The sequence below is a fragment of the Panicum virgatum genome, chromosome 3N, assembly GCF_016808335.1.
Source record: "Panicum virgatum strain AP13 chromosome 3N, P.virgatum_v5, whole genome shotgun sequence".
NCBI classification, from domain to species: Eukaryota; Viridiplantae; Streptophyta; class Magnoliopsida; order Poales; family Poaceae; genus Panicum; species Panicum virgatum.
Window position 1 is genome coordinate 47,264,928 of NC_053147.1, and position 15,695 is coordinate 47,280,622.

Sequence of the window (15,695 nt, forward strand, 5' to 3'; positions counted from 1 at the left end):
TATCCCTACTGGACTGAACAATCACCAAGGCACTGATGGCTTTGAGATAAAGACTGGCCTTGTCAACATGGTTCAAGCAAGTCCCTTATGCGGAAAGGCATCAGAGGATGCCCACGCTCATCTACAGAATTTTCTGGAAGTGAGCACCATAATCAACCCAAGAGGCACTACGATGGATAATGTTCATCTTCGACTGTTCCCATTCTGTTTGCTTGGGAAAGCAAAGACATGATTCTACACCTACAAGGATTCAACACTTGGGATGCGTGCTCCAATGCTTTTCTGGTCAAGTACTTTCCGGTGGGCAAAACCAATGCCCTTCGGAATAGGATTTCCAGTTTTGAACAACTCTAGGACGAGACAATCTCGGAAGCCTGGGAACGTTTTCAGGAATACATTGCAGTATGCCCACACCACGGCATGGAAGAATGGCTTATCATTCAGAACTTCTTCCATGGCCTAAACCAGCGATCGCAAGATCACATGGACGCAGCAGCGGGAGGAGCATTCCTCTCTCTCGATGTTGTAGGAGCTAAAGTGCTCATCGACAAGATTGCTTCCAACCAGAGTTGGAAGGGAGATAGGCAGTCGGCTCATGCAAAAGGAATACATGAAATCAACAATGTCAATATGCTGGCAGCCAAGATGGATCTTCTCATGAAAAAGCTGGAATCTCCGCACCAGGAGGTCAACCAGATTACAGAGTCTCAGATGACATGTGAGAAATGTGGCAATACTGGACACTCGGGCAAATCTTGCCCATTCACTCAAGAGGACAAGAACTCCATTGGGAACAACACTCCCAATGACTCAGATTGTCGTCCTCAGCAAGGTTGGAATTCTAAGCCCGACCTCCCCTTCGATCAACAGCAAGGTAACAATTTTAATAATAGTTTTCAGCCCTCGCTTAAAGACTTCATGTATGGCCAAAAACAAATTAATGACAACATTAGTGAGAAATTTCTTGCTAATGATAAAATTCTCGAGTCTTTGGCTGTGCAACTAGAAGGGTTTAACTCTGTTATTAAACATCAGTTGAGTTTCAATGAATTGTTAGAAACTAAAGTATCTCAACTGGCCTCATCCTTCCTTAACCATGACATGGGGAAGCTCTCTGGGCAACTGGAAGTAACCCCGAAAGAAATTGTGAGTGCGGTAGCTGTGCGGGCAAGACAATCCGCACAGAAACCACATCTTCCGCAGGATGCAGGAATACCATCCTGCATTAACCATACCACGGGGAAGCTATCCGGGCAACCGGAAGTGACCCCGAAAGAAAGTGTGATTGTGGTAGTTGTGTGGGCAAGACAATCCGCACAGAAACCACATCTTTCACAGGATGCAAGTACATGGTGGAAGACCGTAACCGCTAGGAATACCTATGCTGAAGACGGAGTGTTGGAGGAGGCCGAAGAATCCAACACCATTGCTACCCAGGAAGACCCCGTGGAACCCCCTAGAACTTCACGGGACTATCACGATACAACCACCTTACCGTTTCTAGAGCGGAGAAGGAAGCCGGTGGCCGACGAGCAATTCGGCAAGTTCGTCGAGGTAACTAAGAAGTTTTATGGCAACATACCACTCCTTGATACTATGCAGGTTCCCATGTACGCCAAGTATCTCAAGGATATCCTTGGCAATAAGAGGGTCCTGCCGACCACCGAGATCGTGCAGCTTGCGGATGAGTGTAGCACAGCTATACTCAATCCTGTCTTGGAGAAGAAGAAGATACCAGGATGCCCCACCATCACATGTTCCATCGGAGCTCAACACTTTAAGCACGCTCTTTGCGATCTGCGAGCAAGCATCAGCATCATGCCAAAGGTAATTTATGATAAACTTAACCATCATGCGCTTGCTCCTACTGCCATGTGTTTGCAGCTAGTAGACCAATCAGTTCGTCATCTCGCGGGGATCACCAAGGATATTCCGGTGAAAATACGGAATTTCTTTGTCCCCGTTGATTTTGTCATTCTCGACATGGGAGTCGAGACTGAGATCCCTCTCATATTGGGGAGGCCATTCTTGAGCATGACAACTAGATACATTGATGTGGGAGTTGGAGTAATCCAACTCAACATCAATGGGCAAAAGGAGAGATTCGGTTTGAAACCGAAGGATGAACAATGCTCACAGATCAAAAGTTTTAACTGGAAGAAATCCGTGAAAGAGCTGGAGAAGCCGTATTCCCTCATCAAATTCGTGGAGAATCTTCGAACTCGAGAGGAGATCAAGGTGTATAACCAATGGAACGCGAAGCGGAATATCCAACGTAGGAATTTTTTGGAATTTGGGAAGAAAGAGATCGAAGTAACTCTGCCTACATGGAAGGTGTAGCAGAAGAAAGCGTCGCCACCAATGTCTCCATCAGGTGACGACGACCAAACCCAAAGTATGGACAGTCTTGCTCAGGACGAGAAACTTGAGCCCTTGCCATGAGCAGACCTACTAAGCTTCATTCAAGCTTGGGGGAGTGCCCATGTATCCAGGTAAGTCATCCGACCTATCCTTTCTTCTTGTGTCCAAGAAAAAAAATAGTTAGTTTAAATCATTCAAAAACTCAAAAAAAAAGAAGTAAAAGTATAAAATAAAATAAATAAATTAAAGCACAAAAAAAAGTTTCATGCTTTGAATAAAACTCCCAGGTTTTATGTGTGGAAATCCGTGTAAGCTCTTATCATGGAGATGATGAACAGTTGCTCTGTCAATGCTTTGCAAGTGCCTTGTTTACAACTATTTACCCTCCTAGTACTTGAACTAGTTGACACATAAGTAGTTCCACTAAAATCTGGTTGTGTGGGAGCATGAGCTTGATTTCCAAGTCTAAGTTGTTGTGAGATTTGAGATAGCCCGAACCGGAATAAAATTGCATGCTCTAGTAGGGAACCTCTCGGAATTTCTTTAAAATAAAACATGGTAAAGAATTCCCCTTTGGTTTACTTGTAATACCCAAAGCCATAACGTTTTATCTTACGAACCTATATAAGCTATCTTGAGTTATATTGAGCTTTGCCGAATAGTGAGTTCGTTCAAGGAAGGTACTTGTCATCTACCGATCTTTTTCCTTTGCGTACCCATTGTTTTGCTAGCCTCAAAATGTCTGGCATGTCAATTACCTACTCCTGGTATTGATATCCATCTTCGCTAGACAATTCCCCTCACAACAAAACCCAAAATCTCTACAGTGAACATATCCATCTTGAATGGTCTATCCAAGCAGTGCTTCCTTCCAAAAACTCTATCATTATGGAGTGTGGGTCATCTTCCTAAAAAAACTGAAGCAGAAGCAATGAAAAAAAAGAAGAGAGAGACAAGACCCATACCTCCACTCAAAAGAGTTGAAATAAGGAGCTCAAATAAAAAAGACCACAAATGTTCTAAGTGTGAGTCCATTTCCTCCCTCTCCCCTGAACACTTCACCGTCCATAAGATCGGGATTTGATCGAGTATCAACCTCTTGCGAACCACTCTTTGGCTCAGCAACACAGGTAACCAAGGTATGCTACACTCTCCCTACCTAAAAACTCCATATATCAGCCTTAGAGTAGAAAGAAGATGATCAAATTGTCCGACCATGGTGAGGATCATACACCTTGAGCGACTTGAGAGTACCATCGGGGAATCTTAAACCACTTTTGAAAAACATGCAAAACTTCGAGATAGGAACCTGAACAGGAGGCAGGAAATATTCCGGTGAAGGTTGTTCAATCTCTCAACCGCCCAAGACAAGGGATAAAATGCGAGTAAGCACCATCCACCAGAAACCAAGGTATGAGCCAACTTATTCAAAGTACATATGGGTTGAAGTATTATGTTGTGCATAAGGTTTCTGCAGGGTATGAGCATTGATGCAACTCCTGATCCACCGAGCCTCAGCTTTAGCTTTGCTCGAGGACGAGCAAAAGTTTAAGCTTGGGGGGGTGTTGACGGCCATTATTTCCATTTTGACCGTCAACTTCTCGGGAATAAAATGAGTTTTACACCATGTTCCATACATATTTTTCTTATTTCTAACGAGTTCCACCAGTTTTGGATGAGTTATGATTGCAGGAGCAGGTGTACCAAAATTGGGCACAAATGGGCAAAAACCCAGGTCGACCGGCCTCTCCTAGGCCGGCCGGCCTGGCACCTCCAAAGACACGACCTCGGCTTCGAACCAGTGGCAATGTGACACATTCAAGAGGCTCAGAATCGAGGGTTGGGACTTAGTTCAACTGGATATACCGAAAGGCTTCAACATCCATCCAAAGGTCCAAAAGGCAGCCCAAGATCACAAATATTACAAGAACCCACTTCCCTGGAGAATGCACAAGAGCAGGGCAGAGCCTCGGCAAAGTCAGAGGCCGAGATGGGCCAGAGGAAGGCTGGCCGGCCTCCCCTAGGCCGGCCAGCCTAGCAATTGCAATAACGGTGCAAACCCAACTGTCAACCGACTCCAGGAGGTGATCAGAGCCGTTGTCCAAAAGGCGGCAGCCATGTGGCAGCAACCCTAGGCCGGCTGGCCTAGGGGAGGCCGGCCAGCCACACTTTTCGGCGTCTCAAGCTCAGTTTTGGTGTGGAAGTTAAGCACAACTGCCACAACTGCGTGCAACTGACGCTAGCCCAAATACCGACCTTGGAGCACTATAAATAGAGAGCAACACCCTCACTCTCAACACACACCAAAGGAGTTCTCTCTTCTCACTTTTGTTTCTTAGAGTAGGTTAGGTACTCTGGGAGTTAGAGTCAAGTCGAGCTTGTCTCGGGATTCTGGAGTCGTCATCGGAAGTCGGGTATAGCTCTTGTATTTTTTTCCTTTGACATTTATCAATATAAGTTATCTTCTTTATCTTTTCGGGTCAACTTTACTTTCTGTGCTACAGCGGTGATTCTATGCGCTTCCGGAATCCATATTCTATTGAGCATAAGAAACGCCAACAGCTATCTGCACTCGTCGTACTCTAAATGCATCATCTAAAAGAATATTCTATCCTAGTCATCAAGATTCTCTACTTTATCTCCAGTTTTCTTGCATTCATTCATTCTCTATACCTCTACTCTATATCAACTATCAAGGTGGGACCCACATATCACATTTTTTACCCGCGTCTGTGCCCTCTCTCTCCTTCCTCCTCTTCTCCCCCGCGTTCTCCCTCCCTCCTCCCCTCTCTGTCTCTTTATCGCCGGCACTCTCCCCTTCCTCCTCCCCTCCCCCTACCTCCCCCTCCCTCGCCGGATCCATGGCCGCGCCGGCTGGGGCGGAGGTCAGCGCGCGCCACGGCTGAGCGGAGCGGTCGCGGCGGGTTGGCACACGTGTGCCGCGGCGGGCGGCGGCCATGGTACCACAAGCCTGCGCGGGGCCATGCGGACGGCGGCCTGCGCGTGGCCATGCGGGCGGCGCTCCTCGTCCGGCTACTCGACGATGGCCGGATGGACGGCGGCGAGCACGCATGAGCAGCGGGACGGCATGCACGCGCAAGGCCTGCTACGGACGGCATCGAAGCTCTGTGCGCGCTGGCTCTGCGCACACGCGGGCGGGTAGAGCAGGCCGCCGAGCGCGGGCCGAGAAGGAGGCGGCAGGCGCACGGTAAGCACGCAGGGCGGCATGGCGTGGCGGCGAGTGCGCAGGGCACACAGCGGCCGTGGCTTCCGGATGGGCGGCAGCGGACGGAGCCATGGCTGGCCTGCGGCCGGAGCCATGGCGGGCCGGCGGCCGGCAGCGGGCCTTGTGGTGGAGTAGCTCGGCGTCACGGTGGAGCTGTACGCGACGGCGGCCCACCTCCCTCCTCCATCCTCGCCAGTGCGGAGGTGCACGTCTGCGGCGGCGTGTGTGCGCGTCTGCGTGCACGCGGCGAACAGTGCGCGGCTGCGGCGTGCGGCCGCGGATCCGGGCATGGGCGGGCAGGCGTGCCGGCGCATCGCGGTGACGAACCTGCATGACGGCGGTGTTGGGGGTGGGCCTGCGCGACGGCAAGACGGCGACGGACGGGCGAGCTCCATTCCTCCCCTCCTGACCTCCTCCGTCCTTCCCCATCTCTCCCCAGCGCCCTCCCTCCCTCGCAGCGAGCAGCAAGCAAGTGAGCGGGCGGCCAGACCGCGGCGGCGACTGTGACGGCGAACTGCTGCTCGATCTCCGCGGCTCGGTGGCGACGGCGGGTGGTTGGGGGTAGCGCGAGCGGAGGTGAGGTGGGGCCTGCGCGGCGCGTAGTGTACTTCCGTACCTACGCTGGAAATAGGGGAACGGGCTTCTTCCGCTTGGGTAGCGTAGAGCTCCCAGTACACCACTGCATCAAATTTTACGGTGAAGAGGCCCTGCAGGAAGCTTTAGCGAGCCCCGGTGCGGGTAGCCAAAAAATAACTTGCATAAAGGATGAATGTTTAACTTTGTCAAAGATAATATCATTTTGACACCGCCATATTGCCCAACTTGTCCCTGTTAGATAGTAAAGGCCTCTTGTGCATTAAAATTTTGAAGCCAATTCCCAAGCATGTGGGTTACCGATCTAGGTAGGGTTAAACCAGTAGTAACTTGGACAGTCCTCCAGATTACCTTTACATGTTGGCAATCGAAAAAGAGGTTTTTGATTGTTTCGTTACAATTGCAATAGCTACACTTTTGACTGCCCTTCCAGTTTTCCTTTGAAGAATATCCTTGGTTAAAAGAACCCCCTTTTGCATATACCAAAGGAAGATCTTAATTTTTAGTGGAATTTTAAGTTTCCAAATAAATTTATGTCGGAATGGGAAGTTATGGTTAGCTAGATGAAGGTACATCGAGCGAACTGTAAATTGTCCGCTCTTGGTTAAGTGCCAGCTAAAAGTATCCCTTCCATGAGTCAAATTAAAGTTGGAGACTTGTGCTACTAGTCTTAGTCATTCATCTAATTTTTCATCTACCAACACTCTCCTAAAAGAGATGTTCAACGATGTTGAATTCATGACTTTTGGCACCGTATCATGCGAATGGTGAGCGATGTTGTATATAGTGGGGTAGATATCTTTGAATGGCCGGTTTGATGCCCATGTATCCTCCCAAAACCGCGTTTGTGTTCCATCCTTTATATGAAAAGAACCATTAGCTAGGACCTTTTTTTTATTTTCATGAGCCCTCTCCAGAAATGAGAGTCGCCCTGTTTGGTCTCAACCTGTGATAGAGATTTGGAGCTTAGGTATTTATTCCTAACCAATGTTTGCCATATCCCTTCACCATTAAGCAAATTCATTATCCATTTGCTTAATAAGGCTTTGTTCTGAAGATCAATGTCTATAATGCCAAGACCTCCTTGATCCTTAGGACGGCAAATGATGTACCATTTTGCTAGGTGGTATTTCTTTTTTATCTTTGTAACCTTGCCAAAAGAATCTTGATCGATATTGATCAAGTTTCTTCAGTACCTCCTTTGGTATATCAAAAAAGGACATCATAAATATGGGTAAACTGCTAAGCACTGAGTTTATAAGGGTTAATCTACCTCCATACGACAAGTGCTTAGCCTTCCAACATGAGAGCTTCTTCTCGAAACACTCTTCGATCCTCCTCCAATCAATATTTTGGAGTTTTCTATGATGCATTGGGATCCCTAAATATCTAAAAGGGTATTCCCCCGTGTTGCAACCAAAGAGCTCGATATATTCATCCTCGAATTCTTTTGCTTTACCATAGCAAAAGATTTCACTTGTGTGAAAGTTTATTTTCAGACCAGATAATTTCTCAAAAACAGTCAATAATAATTTCATATTTTTTGCTTGGTCCAAATCATGATCCATGAAGATGATGGTGTCATCTGCATATTGCAATATGGACAATCCATCCTCTACCAGATGTGGGGTGACCCCTTTTATCAAACCATCATCATTTTCCCTTTTAATTAGAATGGCAAGCATATCCGTGATGATGTTGAATAAGATTGTTGACATTGGGTCACCTTGACGTAAACCCTTTTTTGTTTGGAAGTAGTGACCAATGTCGTCATTGACTTTGATCCCAACACTACCTTCGGAAACAAAACTTTCAATCCACCTGCACCATTTTGGTGAGAAACCTTTCATTCTTAAGCTTTGATGTAGAAAAGACCACTTGACTTTATCATAAGCCTTTTCAAAATATATTTTGAAGACGACCCCGTCAAGTTTTTTTGTGTAATTCGTGTATTGTCTCATGTAAAATGACCACACCCTCCATGATATTCCGACCTAGCATAAGGTGGATTGACATGGATTTACAACTTGTTGTGCTACTCTATTTAATCTATTCATGTCAGCCTTGGTGAAAATTATAAAGCTAACATTGAGTAGACAGATCGGTCTATATTGTTGGATTTGCTTCACATCACTAGTCTTTGGGAGCAAGGTAATTACTCCAAAATTAAGACTAAATAGAGGCAAGCATTCCCCTTGGAAATCTTTGAAAAGAGACATAAGATCTCCCTTAATTATCTCCCAAAAAACTTGATAGAATTTTGTAGGGAAACCATCTGGCCTAGGGGCTTTGTTGTGTTTCATCTGAAACACAGTTTGCTTTACTTCTTCTTCAGTGAAGGGAGAAGTGAGCATAATATTCTCCTCAGCACTAACTTGTGGTATGTCCACTATCCGGCTTTCCACTAGTGAGAAGTTATTTGCCTCTGGTTGGCCGAAGAGGTTTTTGTAGTAGTTTGTAATATAATTTTTCAAATTGGTATCACCTACATTTATACCATCCTCTTGTTGTAATCTGAAGATGTGCTGTTTGCGATGTTTGCCATTGGCAACCAAATGAAAAAATGTGTGTTGTTATCTCCCTGTAAAAGGGTTTTGACCTTAGCCCTCTCGTACCATTTTATCTCTTCCTCTCTTAATAAGTGAACTAGTCTTTCTTTAAGATAATATTTCATGTGAATCTCATTATCCGATAAACTATTGCTTTCAGCCTTTTTATCTATGGCATCCAACAAAGAGATAAGTCGTTGTTTTTCTTTTTTGTATGCGCCAGCTGTATGTTTGGCCCAACCCCTAAGATATTGTCTCAGGTTTCTAATCTTATTTTGCCACCCTGGTTTCAGATTGCCATAATTTGGCAACCATATCGAAAAAACCATCACGGATCAGCCATCCCCTCTCAAATTTGAATGTTGGTTGTTTGTTTTGATGTGTAGAAGAGCCAGTATTTAGGATGAGAGGTGTATGGTCTGATATGTTCCGATCTCTTGTCGGTACTATTGCTAATGGAAATTTATCTTCCCATTCGGTACTAACTAGCACTCGGTCCAGTTTTTCATAAGTTGGATCATCTCCCGGACCGGCCCACATGTACAAGTAACCGGACATGTTTATCTCCTTGAGGTCAAAAGCTTGAATGACCGCGTCAAATAAATTCAGCCATTTAGTATCAAAAGTACTTTTGCTCTTTTCATGCCGGTATCTCATTATATTGAAATTGCCACCAATGATATAAGGAAGTGCCTCACGTGAACATATGTGTGCCACCTCAGTTAGGAAGGCTTAATTATTTTGTTGTTGAGCTGGCCCATAAACCATGTATAGGTTGAATTTGAAGCCATCAGATTTATTTCGAAGAAGAAACTTCACATAAAAGTCACCTTCATCAATGGCTCCAATATCAAAAACACCCAAGTCGACACCCAATAAGATACCACCGAAGCGCCCTTGTGGAGCCATATTATGCCAAATAAAATCTTGGCGTCCACACAATTTTTTAAGTGGTCAAATGGTCATTCAAATAATTTTTGCGTGATCAAATGGTCAAGATTGAAGTTGTCAAGACTTACATTGGCCCTGTTTATTTTTTCTTATAAGCGGATTCTCGGTGAAAATAATCGAGAATCCCACCCAAACGTCTAGCTTAATTTTCGCTTACATAGTAAGCGGCTTACCTGGGAAGCGCAGAATACATGTGAGGCTCGCTTTCCTCCAACGTGGCCTTGAAGGCGCGTATGTAAGAATCGAGCGATTTTTCCTCACCTACCCCTGCCTCTCCCTGTCCGTGGCTGATCCTCACGTCCTGCCCTCCCGACGGCGCCGCTCGTCCCTACTGTGGATTGTTGACGGTCGTTAAGTGCGAAACATGACTGTCAACTATACTCATAAAAGAAGGAAAACTATACCTCTTACTCGCATATTTGTATCGCTAACCTAGCTCCACAGTTGTTTTCGAAGACTTATGTTTTCAGGAGCAAAAGTATGGAATAAGAAGAAAACACGTCAAATACGCAAACAAAGTCGCAAACGATCGTGTCCTGCGTAACAAATGTAAAGGAGGCCCACAAACCAGACCAAACTGACCAACCAAGCCCCGGCACCGACCATCTAACATCAGGACCCACCAGGTAGTGTACCTGAGAAGGACTGTGGCCAGAGGTGGCAAGGGGGGTCGGCCGACCCCACCTGTAAGGTTTTCCCGCTGAATTCAGCGGGAAGACTGATCTTATCCTCCCAATGGCGGTTTGGCATGTTTCCATGTATATAGATGGCGGGAACCGACCTCTCAAGCTATAAAAGGGCCTCCCACCACTCTCACCACACACCACTTGAAGGCCTCTCTCACACTCATTTGTGACTTGTACTCCTTAGGGTAGTGGAGCTAGGCTAGTACTTCATCTCCTTAGCGAATCCAGTCGTCCTCGGGATTGGCGAGTAATCCTCAGCCTCTGGTATGGCTTTGTATTCCAACTTTCGTTATGCTATTTATACTGAGTTCGTTCTTGGTTATCTTGCTATGTTCGTAGCTTGCTTAGCCTTGATCTGTGCTTTATCAAGTTATACTAGTTGCTTGCTTAGACCAGATGATCTGTGTAAGGATATCGGTTCGTTGTGCTTTCGGGCTTGCCTTAGCATCTTACCTGTCCATCCGAAGGGTGGGGGACCCGGGGGTGCTAGGGTAGTAACTTCATATGCGGGCATGGTGCCCGGGTATGCGGGATCCTTCGGATATGACGGTTCTCCATGGTGTGACTCGGGTAGACTGCAGGTGGTGACAGCCCTGTCGGTCCGCCGGCAAGCTGCTTCTCGGTTAGCGTACTCCCCGACTTTCGGGTATCCTGTAGGAGTTCATGCAAAGATGAAACGGGACTGGATGTTCTCCAGCGCGGGTCATTCTCCCCGATGTCCCTAATTTCCCAGCACCTGTAGTTCTAAGCATGTGACTAACGTAACTTATCTGCTAATATGAATAGTATACTAGGAATCTTTGCCTATGCTCCCACTAACCTTAGGATTGCTTGTTTATTCTTTATTCATGAGAGTAGGTTGTTTTGTGTGTGTCACATTACCCCTGATTATCCATTATTTATCACTTACCCCTGTATAGTCAGTGGTCTTCATCTTACTTCATTCGTGTCATGGTTATGAAACTAGTAAATAAATTTTACACAACCTAGCCATCCCTTGGGAGAATATAAATAACGATACCCTGAATACTTCTGGGTGAAATGCTACAACGGTATATCCGTGCACTTGCGGATCTTTCTGTAAACGTCAAGACATTCCAACGCAGCATTTCTGGCGGCGTTGCTAGGAACTAACCTCTCCTAGTGGCGACGCTAAGAAATGCCAACAAGCATTTCTAGCGCCGTTGCCGGGGATGGCACTAGGTGTAAAGTTATTTACTAAGTACATAAACATGGCAATATAAGTAAGAGGTAGCTACTGCTTATACAGGCTAATGTGTTTATCTTTTTGTTTTCTCCTGATTGGATGAAAACAGGGTAGTGTATGTCTAGTTTCTCCTTGCCGACAAACTTTGTTGAAATCCCGAGAAGCTCGTGAGAAGGGTCCGACCTCCTCCAATCTCGCAGTGGACAAGTAAACCAGCTTCCCAAACACCATCAACGATCACCGAACCCATGGCTGAGAAGACTCTCCGCGACTTCTCCGTCCCCTCAGCTGCCAATGTGGCAACTGGACCCAACGTCGATGTCGAGGACGTGAACTTTGAGCTGAAGTCCAGCCTCATTAACATGGTGCAGGCTAGCCCATTCTGTGGCAAGCCGAATGAGAACGCCAACGCCCATCTCCAGAACTTTCTGGAGTTATGCAAGACCGTAACCATACGGGGCGTTACAGCTGACGCCATCAGGCTCTGCCTGTTTCCTTTCTCCCACCTAGGGAAAGCGAAGCAGTGGTTTTATCAGAATAAGGAAGCTGTCAGCACGTGGGACAAATGTCCACGGCGTTCCTCGCCAAATTCTTCCCGTTGGGCAAAACTAATGCCCTGCGTGGAAGAATTACAAATTTCTAGCAGACATGGATGGAATCCATCCCAAAAACTTGGGAGAGACTTCAAGAATACATACTCGCATGTCCTCATCATGGGATGGACGAGTGGCTCGTACTCCAAAGCTTCTACAATGGGCTAACGACTACATCCAGAGCCCATCTCGATGCTGCTGCTGGAGGAACCTATCTTGACCTGACAATTGCTAAGGCTACGGCCTTGATCGAGAAGATGGTCTCCAACCAGGGCTGGAACGAGGAGCGTTCCCAGCCCAGAACCAAGGGCGGAATGCATACCGTCAAGGAGACAGACATGCTCGCCGCCATGCTGGACCTCCTACTGAAAAAGCTTGATGAAGGGAATCGGCAACAGATGCCTGTTCCCGTCCATGCCATGAACTCGTACTTTACATACGAGGTTTGTGGTGACGGTGGACACTCGGGGAATGACTGCCCCGAGACTCGTGAAGACGCAGCCTACATCAACAACAACAACACCGGGTTCCGTCCACAAGGAGGCCAGGGGTGGGGTCAGGCACGCCCACCATTCCAAGGAGGAGGTAACAATTTCAACTCAAATTTCAATTCGAATTTTAATTCGAACCAACCCTCCTTGAGTGATCTAGTTTTTGGCCAAGCTAAAATCAACGAATCCTTAAACAAAAAGCTTGCTGCCAACGATAAAATTTTGGAAAGTATAAATGATAAAGTTGAAACTCTTTCTTCTTCTCTTAAAAATCAACAAAGTTTCAACAAAATGATAGAAACACAACTGGCTCAAATCGCTGCTGTTGTTCCTATTTCTGAGTCCGGGAAGATTCCGGGGCAACCTGAATCTCCTGTTGAAACTGCAAATATGGTGTCTACCGGGTGGGGACAACCTTTCGCGGCAGACTTCTCGAACTAACCATGCAGGCAGGTACAATCCCCCAAAGAATGACACTTGGGATGGCCTGGTAGCAGCAATTCAAGAAGATCCAGGGCTTCCCATGATCAGCTGATCAATCTTCGATCAATACTATGAGCACGCGCTCCGCAACTTGGGGGCCATCGTCAATATTATGCCCATGGTAATATACGAGAAACTCTTATACCCTGCTCTTTCCCCAACATATATGTGTGTGCAGCTCGCAGACTCTACAATCCGGTATCCCGAAGGAATAGCCAAGAACGTCTTGGTCCGCGTGTGAGACTCCTTCGTCCTTGCGGATTTCGTGGTCATGGATATAGAAGGCGACCTTGGAATCGAGCTCATCCTTGGGCGACCATTCTTGAGGGCCGCCAGAGCAAGGATCGACGTAGGAAGAGGAGAAATCCGCTTCCGCGTCGAAAAGGAGAACGTGTTATTTAGATTCAAACAAAGGGAAGAGCAGCGCATCCTGAACCGACAGGATGACGAAGGGCAGGCACTCTGGGATGCACCAGAATCCCCACCATCAAGACCTACGACCACATGATCCAAGAAAAGACGTGCAAAGAAAATGTGGTGTAAGGTCGCAAGCTCGTCCTCGTCCAATTCTCCAGGAAGAGCCGAGCAGTGATAATCAACGCAGGAGAAAGGTCCCGCTCGTTAGACTCAAAATAATGAGCCCTTGCCGAAGGTAAATCGGTACGTATCTCATATTCACTCTCCACCATTTTGCTTTTCTCGACTTTTTCAATTTTTCCCACTGCATATTTGAATTTTCAAAACACTCTTGCATGCTAGAAACTTTTCTAGCACTTTTCCATTTTTTCACAAAAATCCAAAAATATTTCTGAGCATGAAAATCCTTTGGAAAATAAATTTGAACATCTTTTCGGAGCAAAGTTTGGCCGGCACTAAAGTTTAAAAAGTTTATGACCGTTAGAAGGGCAGTGGGCCCATCCTTCTCTAACGGTCACTAACTGTTGAGGTGTGTTCCTTCCAACAGTGCCTGGCCATTCTCTCTTTAAATAGAGGTCGAGGGGTGAGTTTTGAGCTCTCACACTCAACTCCCATTCACTCACTCCCTCTCAAACTCTCTCAAACTTTGCTCTCGGATTTTCATTGGATTTTTGCTCAAGATTTGAATTCAAGAGACCTCTTTCTCTCATTTCTTTGCTGTAAGAAAGAAGGAGCAACTCACGGGTAAGAGCATTCAATTTGGTTTCACTAACGTAACCCGTTTCGAGTTGCACGTGTTTTTGTTCCATCATGAAAGGCTTAGGGCGGAAGGTCTCCGGCGCATTCAAGAAGATGACGGGTGGAAGTTCATCCCGTTCTCGGGGTGGCTCAAGCTCGTACACACCCGAACCTACGCCTATACCAAGCACGATGAACTACGAGGAAGAAGAACAATACGAAGAGATGCAAGCCGAATCGCAAGCCGAGGACATAGAAATTGATGCGGAAGATGCACCGTACCTCGACTTGCGAAATGATCGTGAATGACAAGGCTACGCCATCCTCAAGAACTGAAACTTCGTCCACACCCGAGCATTCGATCTGGACCTCCTCATCAAAACAGATATGTACGGAGACTTCTCCAACGTTTGGCATGCAATTGGATGGGATAACTTCGTTCCCGTTGAGGAGTATGGTTCTCGACTCCTCACCATCCAATTTCTTTGCACTCTTCGGGAGGTGGAAAACGGGGTTTATTTTTGACTTTTCGGGAAAGAGTATTTGCTTTCTTGGAAAACTTTTGCCGGCCACCTCGATTTCAACAAACACTGGCCGGTTTCTCTCGATCAAGCTTGCCGCGGTTTTAATCGTCATAAATTTTGGGGCCAGATTTCGGTCAAGTTGTCCATGGCAAGTTCGCACCTCGGTGCGGCGATATTCATAATCCAACTCTTCAGTTGATGCACAAGTGGTTAACCATCACTCTTTTTCCAAGAGATGATGTCCGACCAGTGCGCAACGACGAGTTGCTCATACTTTATGCCATGGTCAATAAGATCAAAATCTCCCCCGCACAAGCTTTGGTTAAGCAATGGCTTTTGAATTTCAAGATGACGGGTCCTATTGAGTGCAGTTCTTTGATTACTCGTGTCGCTACAAGTATCGGTGCCTTAGAGGGGAATTCTATTCCTTTCATTGAGGGAGACCATACGTATATCGACGAGGCTTATTTGATCTAAGGTCACACACTCAAGAAAGGCCCGAATGACTCTTTGATTTTCTTTTTCTTGGGCTATACAAATGAGATTCCGTTGCCCAATGCGGAGTTCCATTTGTATAATTGCCATTCGCTAACCATCCCTCTCGTTCCACAAGAAGGAGGTCATAGGCATAGATCTTCTGGTTTGCCTAGCAGGATGACTGTTGACGCTTCTTAAAATGCCAATTTACGTACCGCAAGCGCACGGATCGTGTAGCTTTTCCCTTAGAGTATTCCCCCAAGGTTTATCAATCCATGGAACAAGTGTATTACTATGCTTAACTAAGCACTAATGATGTTGGTGAAAGATCTATATTGAGTGATTGAGTATGAAATAGATCTAATCTAACCAATCTAATCTAATCTAGACTAATGAGC

The 15,695-nt window shown here is 46.3% G+C and overlaps 1 non-coding gene across 1 annotated transcript; it reads right to left on the minus strand.

Moving 5' to 3' along the window:
* Window positions 1-315: 315 nt before the first annotated feature.
* On the minus strand, window positions 316-422 carry LOC120668296. The gene has a single exon (XR_005672389.1). It is a non-coding gene; the product is annotated as a small nucleolar RNA R71 (small nucleolar RNA).
* Between the last annotated feature and the right edge of the window lie 15,273 nt (window positions 423-15,695).